This window comes from Ovis aries, chromosome 16, assembly GCF_016772045.2.
Source record: "Ovis aries strain OAR_USU_Benz2616 breed Rambouillet chromosome 16, ARS-UI_Ramb_v3.0, whole genome shotgun sequence".
Classification (NCBI taxonomy): domain Eukaryota; kingdom Metazoa; phylum Chordata; class Mammalia; order Artiodactyla; family Bovidae; genus Ovis; species Ovis aries.
In genome coordinates, this window is record NC_056069.1 from 52,963,065 (window position 1) to 52,982,445 (window position 19,381).

The 19,381-nt window shown below is 35.4% G+C and overlaps 1 protein-coding gene across 2 annotated transcripts in view; it reads left to right on the top strand.

Annotated features, from left to right (window-relative positions):
* CDH18 (cadherin 18) overlaps window positions 1-19,381 on the top strand; it is a 1,280,123-nt gene that overhangs the window by 107,987 nt on the left and 1,152,755 nt on the right. The window lies entirely within an intron of this gene.

The window sequence follows — 19,381 nt, forward strand, 5'->3', positions numbered from 1 at the left end:
TCCTTTTGTTTTTAGAGATCATTAAACTTTTTCAGGATTTTTGACTTGAGGAAATGACCCAGAACTTCAGTCTTGAAGATCAGGGTCCTCATTATTCTTGTCTGTTTCTGATTTGTCCTGTCTTCCACTAACACAGTAATAACTGAGGTGATCCCATGGGTTCAGGGAATGTTTTTCTCTCCACTCACTGTAGTATCACAATGTATTTTCCCCTTGATAATCAAGATCAATAGGCCAAAAGAGTAACCCCTTCTTGGTCTGGAGGTTCAGTGACAGAGGATTCTGAATGGCCCAGTGGAGCCTATTGTGTCATTTCTTTTGCTTAAAACTCTTTCATATGTGTTACCAATAACACTTAAAATATAATAATATTTTACTTCCTAGAAAACCCTGAAATAGAGAGGTATTTTACCCATACACCTTCTCTGTGTGCTATGAGATTACTACTTTATTTCTTGTATTAACAATAGCATCCCATCTCTACAATATATCTCATTTTTGTGTCTACAGCTTATGTTCAAATTAATCTCTGAAAACATACAGAACTGTCTTTCAAAAAGAATCAAAGCAAAATTTTCCATCAATAAGCCTGAAAAGTAGGATAGATTCAGTATTATATCATATTATTTCTATAGCTAAAAATGGAATAATTAAGAAAAAAAACTTGAGAGGTTGAATTGGTTTGAAATAGAAGGTAATCAATTGGGTGAAATTTCTTTTATTTACTATATTATATATATATATATATATATATACACATAAGAAAATATAAATTTAAGTGCACATGCTAGGTACACACATGCACACCATTTATATATTTAATTTTTAAGCATCATTTAAAAATGGCTCTGGCCCAGTTGTTCAGTCTCTGACCAGGGAACTCGTTTCTGCAAGCCATACAGCCAGCCACACACACACACACACACACACACACACACACACACACACACACACACACAAATACTTTTTTCCCTTAGTAATATTTGTAATCAAATGTCCTTTCATAGAAGAAGTTGGACTCTCTAAGTCCTCAAATTCATAAAAACCAAGGAATAGTATATTTTACTTAAATAATTAAAATGTACTTGCTATTAATCTAAATGTATACAACCTGATGTTTAATGAATATTTACTTAACTATACTCTTTGGCACCCAGTCTGTTTGATCTTGGCCTTGTGCCTATGTGATATTTTAAACAATATATTGACTTTTACTTTTGGCTCCATGCAACGTCACTTCTATATTCCTGTCCTTATTGGTATTTAATTTGTGCCTAGTGTCATAGTCAGGAAAGGTAACTGGCCTCCTGCCCACTTTGTTAGAAATAGTTAATTCTTTGAATGACCAACAGCAATTTCACACACGTCATCTTGAATGGAAAGTCCATAGAATAAAATGTTTGTGTTAACTCAAGCCAACAGTCAACCTTAAAACATGGTCTAGTAGTACTAACAGGATGAGAAGAGACATGTCAGGAAAGAGAAAATAAGAGAGAGAAATTAGCAACTCGAGTTACAAAGTGCCTGAGTCTTGAAATAAAGGAAAGAATGAAATAGATCAAATAGTGCCAACAGTGGGGTAGAAACACTCATTTCCTTCCACCTATCCCTTTTGGCTTCCAGTGGGTTGTTGCCTTGTGTCAGAATCACACCTCAGCAACTGTCTCCCATTTGACATCTGTCCATGAGATGATCCATTCAAAGGTTTTCCTAATAGGAGACATTTGCTCCGTAGGGTTTCTATCTCTACCCTCCCTCCCTCTACAAAGTAATCCACTGGACACCATTAGGGAAAATCTACTATTACATTCTCAAAATCCTGAAATAAATTCTACAATAAAATTTAAAAAGCAGCAGAAACAAATGCAAGGAAAGTTAATCAGTTGGTAAGCTCATATACATGAAAATCTCTATAAATAGAATGATTTGAATTTCAAAAACCGATTCATTAAGAAATAGAAAGCCTAAACAAAATGGTAACCTTGAAATGTAATTTTAAATGGATAAAGACTTTCTCAGGTTCAAGAGGGAGGTGACGTATGGATACCTATGGCTGATTCATGTTGATGTATGGTGGAAACCAACACAACATTGTAAAGCAATTATCCTCCAAGTAAAAGTAAATAATTAAAAAAAAAAAAGAATTTATCTGCAAACAGATATCTGGTAACAATAGTATTTAAAGTTATTAATTTAAAACTAATAAAGTTATTTAATTAAAGAATCTCAGTAGAAGCTTTTAAAATGAGGCAAATTATAGAGAACTTTATAATTGATGTAACATTATTTTAACATCATATGGAACTTTAAAATGGAAGCACAAAATATTCTAAATGTGTAATATGGATACAGAAATCTGGTATATAATAATAAAAAATCAAGTCTTTTTAAAAAATATATAAAAGTATATTTAATAGGTATAGTAGTTGGTATTTTTAGTAGAAATGCATAAATTCAAGTCAGATAGCTTAAACAAAACTGGATAATCTAGTATAGAAATACAATTCTAAACTTAGCTCCAAATATTGCTTAAATCATTTTTTCAAAAAATTATTATAATACAACTCATCAGCTTTATTCTATTTTCCTTTATATTGGGCTTCTATTCAGCCAGTTTTTCCATATGGTGACAGTGATGGACAACATCAGTCTAAGAATCATCTGTTCAATTAATAAGTCCTCAGTGAAAATAGCTCATCTTATTAAAGATATGTAGTAGGACTAATCAACCTGACCTGGTAACATGCAGAACTCTCAGCTCATCACTGTGATCAGTCATTGGTAACATTCTTACAGATAGAAACAGAATTTGAGATCTCAGTTCTATTTAAATTACACAGAATAAAAGTGGGTCAAGAATTTCTCCCCAAAGGAAATTTAGAATTCTGCTAGCAGAAACTAGCTGAGATTACTTACTAGTTGACATTTCTTATGGTATTCTTCTAAAGTGTTCTCTTGAGAGACATGTGATTTGGTTTCATAGACGGCTGGAATCATTGTGATGACTTGTATTGGCTCCAGACACATCTAAATTTCCTCTTAATGGTCTACCTGATTTTCAGTACTTCAACTTACTCAATGGCTAGATAAGCCTCTAATACCATGTATTAAATATATTTCTCTCTGAACTACCCTCTGTATGTTCTTTTTTTCTGACTGAGCACTGAATAATGCAGCATGCAAAAGCAAAAGATACCACTAAAAATAGGGGAAAACTAGAGGCGATCTTAGGACATATAGAGGTCTATTCTCATTGTGCTTATATGTATTATTATTATATAAATTTACATTATTATATACTTTGACTATCAAAATTAGAAAATTGAAAAGCTTTTAGAACTTGCAATTACTACAAATAAACAGCACACAAACACTCCAAAAGTTAATAGCTTTCCTATGTAAAGCAGTTGGAATTATAATAAAAATAAGCTACCAAATTGTAAGTATTCATGAAAATATCTTATATTAATTTGATCACGTTAATTCTATGCCTAAAACTCATCAGTGACTTTCATCACTCTTTTTATAAACACTGAATCCCTTATCTTGACCAATGAAAGCTGAAATCACCTATTCTCCAGTAGGTGAAATACCTCTCCAATGTCATCTCACTCAGTGATTATCTAATGTCTGTTCTCCTCCTAGACATCAACTCTCTGTGGTCTAGGGGTGTGTCAGTCCTAGTCTTGTCTCTACCTATCCACTACCCTGGTGAAAGCCTGGAATATCATAGGAATTCAGTAAATGGTTCGTGAATCTTCCGTGACACATGCATGGATTCTTACACAATGAAAATATAAAAACTTACATAGACATATATATCTTTGCAATATGAAATATTGGAAAAATCTTCAGTCTCACTGAATTATTTTACACATGAGAAAATAATCAGGATTTTCATGGATTTTGTTTTAATGTTCCAAAAAGATAAAATGATACTGAATTTCCCCTATAAATATATATATATGTACTTATGTTATCTAAAGATATATGTCTATGCAGATTCATCAGAAAATATGATGATGACTTCTGCTGTCTACTCAAATTCTATGAGACGTTAATACCACTTAAACCAATGCAGTCCTGATGAAGGAACCGATAGAACACAATAACTGAGAATTCAAATAAAAAATACACTGTAATATAATTGGTTGAGGCTTTATCAGAGATAATTTGATGAAGAAAATAATCAGTAAAATTAATTGAAAAAAGCACAATTTATTGGAATGGCAAAAGGGTACCTCTCAGTGAACACTGCATCCTCCTCTCAGCCAGGAGCCATGGCAGCTGCTTTCTCTGATTTCCTTTCCTTTCCTTGAGGCATAAAATGTATCACTACTTCCTTTTAAGTACTTATTTTATTCTTTTATTTCTCTCTTTTTAGGTCAACCTATTCATGCAAAAAATTATTTCTCCAGCTTTATGGTTTCAATGACCGACCTTGAATGAGTTGACTAAGTTTCCAAAAGCCAATTCCCAAGCTCCAGGCATAAGAACAGACTGGCCAACATAGGTCAGATACAGACTACCATGTACAGTACCCTCTTAGAGGGACAAAGAGGACAAAATCTCTAAGAAATAAGTAAGCAAGGGAAGGTATCAAGGGACTTCCCTGGTGGTCCAGTGATTAAGACTTTGCCTTCTAATGCAGAGGGTGTGGGTTTGATACCTGGTTGAAGAGGTAAGATACCACATGTTTTGTAGTCAAAACACCAAAGCATAAAAAAAGAGAAGCAATCATGTAACAAATTTATTAAAGACTTTAAAAATAATCCACATTAAATTTTTTTTAAATCTTAAAAATATAATAGATGTCAGCTTAGTAAAAGTGATTGATATTTCTAGTGGAGATAAAACTTCCAACAGTTATGGAAAGTCATGGATGATTGGAGCTGGAAGAATTACTTATACCTACTTAGATACAAAATAATAGCTCCTAATCTAATATTTCAAAGGGAAACACAATTCCTAATTATTTCCTTATTTTAGTATCATGAAGGTCTTCCTAAGCACAAAAATGAGAAGCCAAAAATGTAGCTAAATAAATATTAAATTCTTCATTGCACAAATTGATGTGTGACAATGCACATACAATGATGCTTTTACAAATTTGGAGGATAAAAATGTTCACAAATTATGTGGCATGCCAAAAGATAATATTCTTACTATTAAAAGCATTTATAAGTCATCAAAGTTTGAGGCAGATAAAATAACAACAGGAAAGCAATAGCACTTTAAAAAAAGGCAGAAACAACTATAAGTGGCATATATAATCTTATACACAATGTTTCCCCTCATTATTGATCTGAAACAAGAAAGTTATTTTTTTTTCTTATTGACAAGCTATTGTTAAAATTATCAAGTGCAAACCAATACAACTGCAACAACAAAAAAGTAATAATATCTAGTCTGGGACAAATTGTAGAAAATAAGAAATCATGAATTGTTGAAACTGGTGATTGGTACATTTCCGATGACACTTTAGGAATTTATATAGAAATTGATAAAATGCATCTTATTTTAATAGTATAAATTTATTCTGTGCACATGTTAAGAAATCCAGGTGAAAGAAAAATCTGTCACAAGATTATTTATCATAATAAAATAGAGAAAAATGTCAAAAGCAGGGAATTAGTGAAGCTATGGCACATTTAGCTAATGGAATGAGAAAAAAAATGCCTGAAGAGAAATATCTAATCAGATATTCCTGAGAATACCAGATTAAGCATGAAAGTTCTATCACAAAGTAATATATTAAGTATTACCAAATTATGAATTATAGAAAATCTAATGTAAAATCAAAAAGATATACATTAAAATGTCAAGAGTTTGACTTACTGAACTTGAGTTACTTTTCTCTTTTCAGTATTTTTGTTTGTTTTTTAATAAATAACTTGAAGTAGAGTTGTATTATGTATAACAAAACATTAAGAACCTAAAGATCCTTTAACATTGGATAGTCTTATGGTTGACTCTCATCCTTACAACTCGTTCCAACAAGGTCTACATTTCAGAGAATTACTTAATATTTTAATTGTAATGCTTATTTTCTTGAAACTTGTAATATTAATGCCTACTTATAACTCTTGTATGAATTATTGTATGGCTTAAATGGGTTTATATGTGCTGATTACTATGTCTTATAATATAACAAATGCTTACCACATAATATTACCTATTTTAAAATAGTGTATATATTACTTAAAAACTCATTTCTAAAGTGGGGTGCAGATAATAAAAAGTGAAGAGCAGTATGTAAAATCTTGGTTAGGTATAATGCAAGTATATGTGTGTATAAGAAAAAGCCCACATCATGTACTAAAATGGTACAAATAATATTACATATCAAGCATGTTTTAATAACAGTTACATAAGTCAGTCATCACAATTAACTCAAGCATAACGCACTGGTCAAAAGTGAGGTTTAAACTTTCCTAATTGTCAAGGACACTCACTCTCTATTAGCTAGATTGGAATTAGTGATTTCCAATCAGAGGTGGAAGAGAAGGCAATGGCACCCCACTCCAGTACTCTTGCCTGGAAAATCCCATAAATGAAAGAGCCTGGAAGGCTGCAGTCCATGATGTCACTGAGAGTCGGACATGACTGAGTGACTTCACTTTCACTTTTCACTTTCATGCATTGGAGAAGGAAATGGCAACCCCTCCAGTGTTCTTGCCTGGAGAATCCCAGGGATGGGGAGCCTGGTGGGCTGCTGTCCATGGTGTCGAACAGAGTCAGACACAACTGAAGCAACTTAACAACAGCAGCAGCAGCAGCAATCAGAGATGACATGTAACTGCCAAACACAGTTATTTCCAAATAGAATCCACAATTGTATTCATTTATATCTCTCCCTTTTTAATTAATAAAATTCATATTTTATAGCCATTTTGTGCTCAGAGTAAAATTGAGTGGAAAGTACAAAGTTCTCATTATTCCCTGTTCCCATAAAAGGACAGCCTTCCTTTCTGTAGAAGCCCTACCCAGAGTCACACACATGTTACAATCAATGTACCTATATCTGGCATATCATTACTATCCAAATTTCATATTTTATATTGGTCTCTTTTTTTCAAATCAAGAAACTTTAGGACAGAACTCAAAGGCAGAATCTCATTAGCATGAATTGAACATAGAATATAAATAATTTAAAAAATTATGCCTGAACACTAATCATTTGATTTGTACAACTTATACCTTAAAAGTTATCATTAAAGATGGTTGTGCTGATTATTGTATTTGTTATTGATGTATCATATGAAAACACATGTTTAGTTTTTTTCAGATAAAAAAATTTTGCAATGTATGAACTAGAAGACACCAGGAAAATTATGTAGATATTAAAGATGTTTTGTTCACCTTATAGTTGCAGGGGCCAGAATAGCATTTGTTACATAGACTCCAATACAATTTAATGAGTTTTTATTGTCTACTATGTGCCTAGAAGCAATCTAGGGACTTGAGAAGGTACAGCAGTGAACAAGGCAGAAAAAAATAGCCTGCCTGCTTTCAGTGAAATTACATTCTAGAAAGTAAGAGAGTTCATAAATGTAATGTAATATGGGGAAAAGTAGTAAGTGTTGAGGAGCAAATAAGGTCAGGCAGGTGGGAGTTCTTGCAGAGAGTTACAGTTCTACACAATTTGGTCAGAAGAGGCCTCACTGCAAATGTGATGCTTGAGTGAAGGCTTGCAGGAGATGAGGGTTTCAACTTTATCAAGATCTAAAGAACAAAGAAATGAAGTTATAGAAAACAGTATTATAGACTTGTGATAGATCAGAGTTGTCACACTGGAGAGAAAGAAAATGATATCAGAGAGGAAATGAAGCTATTAATTCTTTGCAAAGATTATAAAGACTTTGTTGTTGTTGTTTTCTTTTGTTTTTTACTCTGAGTGACATGGAAAACAAGTGAGGGTTGAGAGAAGAAAAGTAACAATGGATATCTATTAAAATATTTCCCATTATTTGTGGTGAATATCCTTGAAGTTTGTCATGCATGGAAGCAGGGAGACAGCTGAGAAGCTACTGCCATAATTCAAGTTTGATAATATGATTGTTTTGAGCATGGTGGTATGATAGCAGTGAAAAATAGTGAAGAGTGATTGGATCAAGTAAACAGAGGGTACTATTTTTGAAGCTGTGTTTACGGGAAAAGAGAGGTGTCAGCTTGTCTAAGATACATAAGTTCTGAGAACTAGCTTTACCTTTTTCAATAAAAAACATTGATGACCTCACTAAAAAATACTTTTAGTGGAGTGGAAAAGGAGAATGGGGGTCTCTCACTCCAATCCACTTAGAGTGAGTTTAAGAGTAATGGGGATTTAGAAAGATTATAAAGTCTTCTTAGAATAATTTTAGCTGCAATAGGGAAAGTAGAAATGGTAAGGATCTGGAAGGAAGGAATGGGTCAAGAAAGATTATATTTTTAGGGTGGAATAGGTAACAGCAGGATAGGAGTGATCTAGCAGAGAGTAGAAATTGATGGCATTGGAAAGTGAGTACAGAATTGCCAGAGAGATGTTCCTAAGTAGGAGGGTGAATGATTCCCACTTAGAATTGTGGGAGCACCTGGAGGTTCTGGGTCCGGGAGGTGAGGGGAGCTGTCATCTAGCTGAGGCCTATTGTCAGCACTTGGATCTTAAAAAGGGCTGAGTCACATCAGGACCCTGGAGAGAGGCCATTGCCAGCAAGTGAACGTGTTGGCCTTTGACATACTAATAGGGGTGAAAGCAGAGCATGCAGGTATAAATGCTAACTAATATGCCTGTAGATGTGAAGACAGTGATTGGACCTCATCCCTCAACAAATTAGGAAGAAAATTCACCAGTTTCATGTGAGTATGAGGAAAGAGATGATGAATGTTTGAGGAGAGCAGGAAGTCTTTTAAAAGAGTAGGAGAGAAAATAATAGAAAATTGAATTTCCTTAAGGTTTAGAGAGAATGTGAAGATTGGGCAGGGTGCTTATGTGTTTTTCTCCCATTATGTCAGTGCTCAAGTTCAGGACTAGAATAGTAAAGAATTATTTAATTAGGGTATAGCCAAGTTGCGTGACAAAATTTAAGAATGGCGTAGTTGAGGGTATATGCAGGGGAGTCATTAAAACAACCAACCGTGGAATTTAAGCTTAGCTTTTATGGAAGAGAAAAATATACGGTTGATTAGGGAAAGTGAGCATAATGTGGGATCAATAAATATAGGTCCCGGTGGCATGATGGCTTATTGAGTAGGATTGCTTGAGGCGGTGACTATGAACAAGAAGTCAGGAAGTCGAGCTGACAGAGTGTGATGCGTGAAATTGAAATTATGGAGGAGTTGCTATTACAGGTAATGACAAGACCGGGTCATGACTATGGAACTGAGTGGCTCGGGGAGTGTGCAAGACAAGTTCACAGTAGTTCAAGAAACTAAGAAGCCATGGTATGGTTAGATTTGTTGTTCACACTAAGGACTAAAATCGTCAAAACTTCTGACAGGCAAAGTAACAATGAGGTGGGAATTATAGACATCAAGGATCAGTGAAACATTTAGGCTGCTTCCATGTCCTGGCTATTGCAAATATTGCTGCAGTGAACATTGAGATGCATGTGTCTTTTTGATTTGTGCTTTTATCGGGGTATATGCCCAGAAGTGGGATTGCTGGGTCATATGGCTCAGGCAATAAGGAATCTGCCTGCAATGCAGGAGACCTGGGTTTGATCCCTGGGTTGGGAAGATCCCCTGGAGAAGGGAATCCACTCTAGTACTCTTGCCTGGAGAATCCCATGGACAGAGGAGCCTGGCGGGCTACAGTTCATGGAATTGTAAAGAGTCAGATACGGATGAGAGACTAACACTTTTACTTCTCACTTTTCATGGTAGCTCTATTTTTAGTTTTTTAAGGAATTTCCATATTCTCCTTAGTGGGAATATCAATTTACATTCTCACCAACATTGCAAGAAGGTTCTCTCAAGTTCTGTTAAGTTCACTTCACTTCAGTCTCTCAGTCATGTCCAACTCTGCGACCCCATGAATTGTAGCACGCCAGGCCTCCCTGTCCATCACCAACTCCCGGAGTTCACTCAAACTCACGTCCATCGAGTTGGTGATGCCATCCAGCCATCTCATCCTCTGTTGTCCCCTTCTCCACCTGCCCCCAATCCCTCCCAGAATCAGAGTCTTTTCCAATGAGTCAACTCTTCGCATGAGGTGGCCAAAGTACTGGAGTTTCAGCTTTAGCATCATTCCTTCCAAAGAACACCCAGGACTGATCTCCTTTAGGATGGACTGGTTAGATCTCCTTGCAGTCCAAGGGACTCTCAAGAGTCTTTTCCAACATCACAGTTCAAAAGCATCAATTCTTTGGTGCTCAGGTTTCTTCACAATCCAACTCTCACATCCATACATGACTACTGGAATAAACCTCCAATTAAAATAAATAAATTTATATTAAAACAAAATATATAGCCTTGACTAGATGGAACTTTAACTCTACCCAATTAAATAAAAGGAAAAGAAATGATAAGAATCAGTGAGAACACAGGGTATGATTAGATACTAGAATGATGAAAGGTTTTAAGGGATAATACCTAATAGCATGGGATTCAAATCTCTGCATAAGACCAAGAATAGACTGGAAGAAACAGTGAAGAACGAGTACAAACTCCATTTGACTTATAAGCTTGGTCATAGGAGAAATATAGAGAAAGCAAAAATAAAACTTAACTGAAATCCTCTTCCACTTAGGAGTGCTGCAGGGGAGATTGTTAGTGTCCTCGAGGGAGATCCAGGCATCCATTAGACCAAACCTGTAAAGGGCACTTTCAGTGAAAAGGTTGAAGAAAGAAAGGTTTCTGTGGTGATGAAACTTTACTTTTGCAAAAGTATATCTAATAAGTGCAGTCTCTGGAAAATTGGGAAGGGCTGAGGCAAAGATAAGAGTCTTCTAAGTTTTACTTCAATATTTTATTTTTGATAGCCTCTTTTTAGTTTCAGTTCTAAAAATATGTTACCTGTTTTAAACATCAATACACTCAAAAATGAATAGAACAAATGAGTTTTCCTAGAAAAATATGGCAGAGTAGCAGTGCCTGTGATCTGTGATAACTGTGGATTGTTCACAATGTACAATTCAGATTGGGTCCCTTCAATCTTTCTTACCACTCTACAGCCTATTACTATCTGTCCCTTTTTGTTTGGTGGTAAAAATCATTATCACTCCCTCCTTCTTGCCATGTGGTTGCTACCATTACTGGTATATATTGTGTTGTAAAGAGCATATAAAATGGTATGACTGAACTGCCTTTAACCAAGGAATATACAGCATTTGAAAAACAAAAAAATGTCTTCCATAAGATGACCAATTTCTAAAGAACTGTGAATTCTTTGTCCAGGGTTTACTACAAGTTTAACACAAAGTGATGTTTAATACATAGTGATACTGTATTTTCAATTTACCCCTTCGATTTTTTTATCCTGAGTTGTATTATTTACCAGTTTTAGTAAATTTTTCTGTGATTGCTACTTATCACAACTATTTAAACAACTATTTTGCTATGCTGACATAAGTTCAATCCACTTAACATTTTGTCAGTCTAAATTTTAAGAGTAATTATCTTGTAAAATCATGGTTGGACAGGCATTCTAAATTATTTTCATGAAGGCGTTTAGAAAATCCTTTACAGGGGAGAAAACTTGACCAGTTGTTTCTGAATAATAGAGAAAAAGCTCTTTAGAGAAAGCAGGTATTTAAGGGGCTTCCCTGGTAGCTCAGACAGTAAAGAATCTTCCTACAGTTCAGGTTCAATCGCTAGGTTGGGAAGATTCCCTGGAGAAAGTAATGGCTCCCCACTTCAGTAATCTTGCCTAGAGAATTCTATGGACAGAGAAGGCTGGCCAGCTATAGTCCATGAGATTGCAAAAAGTTGGACATGACTGAGTGACTAACACTTTCACCTTTCAGACACTTTTAAAGTAGATAGATGTTTATCATATAGAAATTATTCGGAAAGAGTGGAAGGCAGCAGAACATGAAATGAAGATGCCAACAGATAGAAGAAAATTGACATCTTTCTGTTTTTATTCATTTGTGTTTTTAATTGAAATATTTTGGCATACAACATTATATAAATTTAAGGTATCTAACATATTAATTTGATACATATAAATATTCTAATATGGTTACCGTTGTAGCAATAATTATCACCCCTATCATGATACATAATTATCCTTTCTGTTTAGTGGTTGGAATAATTAAGATCTAGTTTCTTGGTAAACATGGTGATTATCATACAATAATGTAGTCTATATTCACTATACTGTGTATTAGAGAGGGCTTATTTACTATTTGTTGCAAATTTGTATTCTCAAACAATATCCATCCCATTTCCCAACACCCATGCCTTGGTGACCACCAGTTTACTCTCTCCTTTTTTATGAGTTTGGCTTTGCTGGATTTCACATATAAGTGATATTAGACAGTACTTGCCTTTATCTGATTCACCTCACAGCATAATGTGCTCAACTTCCATGTGCTGTGATGTGCCGTGCTTAGTCACTCAGTTGTGTTCAACTCTTTGCAACCCCATGGACTGAAGCTTACCAGGATCCTCTGTCCATTGGGATTTTCCAGGCAAGAATACTGGAGTGGGTTGCCATGCCCTCCTTTAGGGGATCTTCCCAACTCAGGGTTCAAACAGAGATCTCTCACTTTGCAGGCAGATTCTTTACTGTGAGCCAGCAGGAAAGCCCAACTTCCATACATGTTATCAAAGTGACTTGATGTTTTAGAATATTGTTATGTTTTTTAAGTAGGGGCAGCTACTTACACCATTCTTGACATTTAAGAATCAGAGTCAGTTATAGATACTTGCAACGGCGACCCACTCCAGCACTCTTGCCTGGAAAACCCCATGGACGGAGGAGCCTGGTAGGCTGCAGTCCATGGGGTCACTAAGAGTCGGGCACAACTCAGCCACTTCACTTTCCCTTTTCACTTTCATGCATTGGAGAAGGAAATGGCACCCCACTCCAGTGTTCTTGCCTGGAGAATCCCAGGGACGGCAGAGCCTGATGGGCTGCTGTCTATGGGGTGGCACAGAGTCGGACACGATTGAAGTGACTTAGTAGCCGCAGCAGCATGTTGCGTAAAAGATGGGCATTTAAATTGGAGATGGAAAGTGTTAGTAGCAACTGCTATCTTATGCACAATAGCCTGATTGATTTACCTAATCCTTGACTCAGTCTTTAGGTAAATGAATTATATTTTCCTTTATTTGGATGAACAGTGCTCAATTTTGTAAATTTTTGAGTCCGTGAAACATTTCCAGGCTCTCTGTAATTTTGACATTATTCATTTCATGTTATCCCTGTCTTTCTCTTGCAACAAGAAACATTCCAATCATGATTTCAGAAGTTATTAAGATATTTACTGATTATTTTATGAGAGGAAAGTAGAACACATTCCTCTTTCTCAAGTTACCATTATAATTTTAAGTTGGGTAAAATAACAAGCCTGATTCATTATCTGTCTATGAAAGCAAGTAGGATGAAACAGCACAACAAAGATGCACATTCCCCTTAAAAGCTCAAACTCCCTGCCTCACCTGGGATGTAATCAAGGAAAAGAATTCTATTAAGACTGCAGTCACTGATGATGCATTGCCCCTTATAGTGAAAAGACAACTTTTAACAACCATTGCGCCTGTGCATAGCTAGGCCTAGAGAAACAATAAAATGTAGCTATGACTCAGAAACTCTGCTAAGAGTTTAATACAAAAACAGTTTTAGTGATTGGAAGAGCAAAGGGATTCTGAAGAATAATGTAAATTTTAGTCCTTAACCTGTATATATTTAATTAAAACCATGTAAAAAATGTTGTTGGATGTAAACATTTGTTGTTGTTCAGTCAGTAAATTGTGTCCAACTCTGTGTGACCCCTTGGACTGCAGCATGCCAGTCTCTTGTGTCCTTCACAGTCTCCTGGGAGTTTGCTCAAATTCATGTCCATTGAACTATCTAACCATCTCATCCTCTGCTGCCCTCTTATTTTGCCTTCACTCTTTCACAGCATCAGGGTCTTTTTCAGTAAGGCAGCTCTTCATGTCAGGTGGCCAAAGTATTAGAACTTTAGCTTCAGCATCAGTCCTTCCAATGAATATTCAGATTTATTTCTTTTAGGACTGACCTGTTTGATCTCGTTGCAGTCCAAGGCACTCTCAACAGTCTTCTACAGCACCATAATTCAAAGGCATCATGAGAAGTAATTTTATGATATTTAAAACATAATTTATATAGCAACAGAGAACTCAGATTCTAGAAGCAATGCAAGCATGCAAGATATTATTGATTTTTCTGATAAAGAACTTCCCAACCTTATATAACAATAGAAATCATACACTGCCCTTTGTATTCCTGTATTATAAGTCTTGGCCCTAAATCAGCTTATTTTCCGTAGTTACTTGGAAACTATCTCCCTATTCTTGATGTTCATTTCTCACTGAAAGTGAAAATTGCAGAAAAACAACTAGTGCCTCATTTAGAAGATTTTTTAAATGTTTACAGATTTCTAAGAATGGTTAGAAAATGGGAAGGCCTCCTTCCCTTCAGGACAATCGATACAGACACATATTAGAAACCAGAAAATCAGACATCTCAAGGTCAGTGATTGAACACCCTGACAATGTGATTGAAACTGCAGCTTTCTTATATCTTTATTAGCAGATGTGGAACCACGATTATGGATTTAAAATTAAAAGTGCATAATGAAATAGTAAATTTACTAGTATGCACAGTTTGTCATCTTAATTAACAATTGATATTTTAAATGATGGCTTCAGGCTTTAATTCCTCAAGTGCATTGCATTCTGCATTTTATTATGTTATAGTGACTTGTAAAGACTGCATTTCAATTTATGTTAATGCAATATTGGAACTAAAATATAATTCAAACATGGTGGATACATGTATATGTATGGCTGAGTGTCTCTGCTGAGCACCTGAAACTATCACAACATTGTTAATTGGCTACACTCAAATATAAAATATTTTTTTAACTTATTTATTTTCTCAGAGAAAAATAATTATGATCAGAATATCGACATTATGTTTACTCAGATTGCTTAAATATAGCAGTACCTATTAGGTATGTTAGTAGAGCAGAATTGAAATATCTATTAAATTTAATGAAAGAGCCCTTTATAATATTTCATTTAGTCATAAGTCTCTGTAAAACTATTTCTATAAATCACACTAATCAGTAATATGATTTTTAAAACTTTCATAATACATATTTAAAATAGGTACAAGCATAAACTTATAATAACTCTAAATGTCATGTCCTTTTAAAATTTCAGTTCAATTTCTTTCTTTAACAACTGTGCTCTATGCTTATACAATATTTGGGAATACACTTTGACATTATTATCCATATTTGTAGTCTTCTGTACAAGAAAGGCAAAGGAAAAGAAGGCAATTTTTGTTTTCTTCTGTGTTTATTGGTGGTGCTATTCTTGATGTTGATTATGCAGTTGTATAGTCCACAGCTGTTACTGTTTCCTTCTGAATTATTTCAAAATCTCTGAAATGTAATGGTCATGTCTTCATTTTATCTTCAGGCTTCTCTTAATTGATTCCTCCTTTTGTATGTATAAACATCATCACTGGCTTTAAATAATTCCTGTGAAATCAAATAATTAATTCACAACAAACTGTAGAAAACTCTGAAAGAGATGGGAATGCCAGATCACCTTACCTGTCTCCTGAGAAACGTGTTTGCATGACAAAAATCAGCAGTTAGAATCAGACATGAAACAACTGACTGGTTCAAAACTGGGACAGGAGTATGACAAGGCTGTATATTGTCACTCTGTTTATTTAACTTATATGCAGAGTATATCATGTGAAATGCTGGGCTGGGCAAATCCCAAGCTGGAATCAAGATTTCTGAGAGAAATAACAACCTCAAATATGCAGATGATACCACTCTAATGGTAGAAAGTGAAGAAAAGCTATAGAGTCTCTTGATGAGGGTCAAAGATGAGAGTGAAAAAACTGACTTAAAATTCAACAGTAAAAACACTAAGATCATGGCATCTGGTCCCATCATTTCATGACAAATAGAAGGGGAAAATGTTGAAGCAGTAACAGACTTCATTTTCTTGGGCTCCAAAATCACTGTGAATGGTGACTGCAACCATGAAATTAAAAAGTACTTATTCCTTGGAAGGAAAGCTAAGGCAAAGCTAGATAGCATACTAAAAAGCAGAGACACCAGTTTGCTGATAAAGGTCCATATAGCCAAAGCTATTTTTTTTTCAGGAGTCATGTATGGAGAGTTGGACCATAAAGAAGGCTGAGTGGTGAAGAATTAATGCTTTCTAACTGTGATGAGTCCCTTGGACTACAAGGAGACTGCAGTCCAGTCAAACTGGTCAATCATAAAGGAAATAATCCTGAATATGCATAGGAAGGACTGATACTGAACCTGAAGCTCCAGTACTTTGGCCACGTGATATGAAGTGTTGACTCATTGGAAAAGAACCTGATGCTGGGAAAGTTTGAGGGCAGGAATAAAAGGGAACCACAGAAGATGAGATGGTTGGATAGCATCACTGACTCAATGGATGTGAATCTGAGCAGACTTCTGGAGATAGTGAAGGACAGGAAAGCCTGGCATAATGTAGTCCATGGGGTCAAAAAGAGTTGGGCATGGCTTACCCACTCAACAACAACAACATGATAGTAATTAAACTCTATTTGAGTGTTTTGTTTGCTTGTTTATTTTAGTTTACATTTTCTTTACAGCATTTTCTGTGCTTCAATCTTAATGACCTGAAGAATAGCTATTGCTCTGTCATGTTCACAAAAGGAGGAGACCGAATCAGGAGGCAATCCAATCATGAACAGGCTTTTTGTTTTGTTTTTTGAAAAAAAAAAAAAAAAAAAACACGGCTGCAGAAAATATTTAGACATGTTAAGCCAAGGAGTTGTTAACTCTGCTGTTTGAAACACTGTCTCTATGCTCATAGCTTTGCTCTGAAACATGTGACTCCACGGGAAGATGATCTTTTGGAAAGGCAGATGAGAACATCCTTAAGTTCCAAGTAGAGTTCAGGATAAAAACAACATAGTCATAGTCTTAACAATTAGCATGGAACCAGAACACTTAGTTCAAATCTTGGTTACATCCTTTTACTTGTACAAATCACTTTCTCTCCTCTGTCTCAGTTTCCTCATTTATGCAGCATGGATTTGTTGGAGGAGGTAATTGAGAGGATGTGACCACCAGCTGACCGGTGAGCTGAGCCTGGGCCATTGCAGGCTTCGCACCCATCCCCCTGTCCTTGGAATATATGCTTTGCTCTCTGTTACTACCTTAGGATCTGTTCCAAGGACAAAGCCTTGAGAGAGTAAGGTGCAGTTTAGAGCATCTGTATAGTGACTTAGCCCAGTTAAAGTCTCTCTCTTTATAAAGTTTCAGATTCTGGAGGGCAAGGGAAGAGATCTGCTCATCTTGCAGTTGTCCAAGAAAAGACTCTTATGTAAGTTCCCCTGCTTATTAAACATGCCATGTGCCAATCTTGAGAGGTCTGCCTCTTTCTTGGGTTTCCCCTTGCCTTCTGTGTAAAGGAGCTGGTTTCAATTTTTACCTGATAAAGTCTCAAGGTTGCAAATAAATAGGATTTTAGTAGAATATACTGTGTAACATTATTTTGTTGATTGTAATGCAAATAAATCCTTGAATAGTGACAGATAGATAGTAATTATTTACACAAGTATGACTATTATTTTGTTTGTTATTATTTTATCCATTCTTGGGAAATACTCTAAAAGCCAGAGTTAATTGATTTGCAAATGTTGAATTCTGTTGACAGAGAAAAGTTTTTTTCTTGGAGTTGCAGAAGCCAAGATTTAGGTCTCAAGAATGAAATGAAGAGGAATGTGCTTAGAGTTATACATAGAATGGATAATTATATACGATGCCTAATACTCTAGCACAATCCTATCTCTTTTTTCCCTAATGAAGGTTTTGATCATGGGTGTCTAAAATATCAAACACAGGTCTTCTTTTTTTTTTTTTTTTTTATTTATTTATTTTTATAGGTGTATCAATGTCTTCGTATTTTTTTTTAATTTTTAGTTTTATATTTTTAAATTTTAAAATCTTTAATTCTACATGCATTCCCAAACATGAACCCCCTCCCACCTCCCTCCCCACAACATCCTCTGTCATCCCCATGCACCAGCCCCAAGCATGCTGCATCAGACATAGACTGGCGATTCAATTCATGATAGTATACATGTTAGAGTGTCATTCTCCCAAATCATCCCACCCTCTCCTCTCCTCTGAGTCCAAAAGTCCGTTATACACATCTGTGTCTCTTTCCTGTCTTGCATACAGGGTCGTCATTGCCATCTTCCTAAATTCCATATATATGTGTTAATATACTGTATTGGTGTTTTTCTGGCTTACTTCACTCTGTATAATCGGCTCCAGTTTCATCCATCTCATCAGAACTGATTCAAATGAATTCTTTTAACGGCTGAGTAATACTCCATTGTGTATATGTACCACAGCTTTCTTATCCATTCATCTGCTGATGGACATCTAGGTTGTTTCCATGTCCTGGCTATTATAAACAGTGCTGCGATGAACATTGGGGTACATGTGTCTCTTTCAATTCTAAGCAGGATTGCTGGGTCATAAGGTAGTTCTTATTTATGAAGAAACCTGACTATAATAAAAATATATTCTTTTTTATATAATCAAAGAATGTCACATGGCTACAAAGTCAAATGCAACTAAATAATTGGCCATCGCGATGCATGTGTTCCAAGTTCCTGTGGTGCCTTGACTCTCTACATATTATATTTTTTTGCACATGGTAGATTTTGTAGTCAAGAATGATATTTTATAGAACAACACCTTGGTTCATTTTTAAAGGACCAGAGCCCTGGGTGATGAGAAAAGACTGAGGTTGTCTCCTTCTTCCTTCTGATACAAATGAAGAAGAAAATACACCCAAAAATATTTAAATAATGTTTCAAAATATATAACTGCTAGGCAGTGACCCAAACCCTTGATGATAATTCTCAGTTAAATCTCAATTTAGTAATGTCTTAGAACTAGAGCCAAAGTAACTCTTTTATTCCTACATTTTACTCATTAATCACCCCATATGGAATACATCGGTTCTCTGCTTCAGAAACCTCAGGTCAACCTCCTCAGTCATCAGAATATTGACACCAAGAGTGAAAAAGCTTGCTTAAAACTCAACAGTAACAAAAAACAAGCAAAAAAAAGACACACCAAAAAAACCAAGATCAAGTCATCTGGCCCCATCACTTCATAGCAAATAGAAGGGGAAAAAGTGGAAACATTGACAGATTTTATTTTCT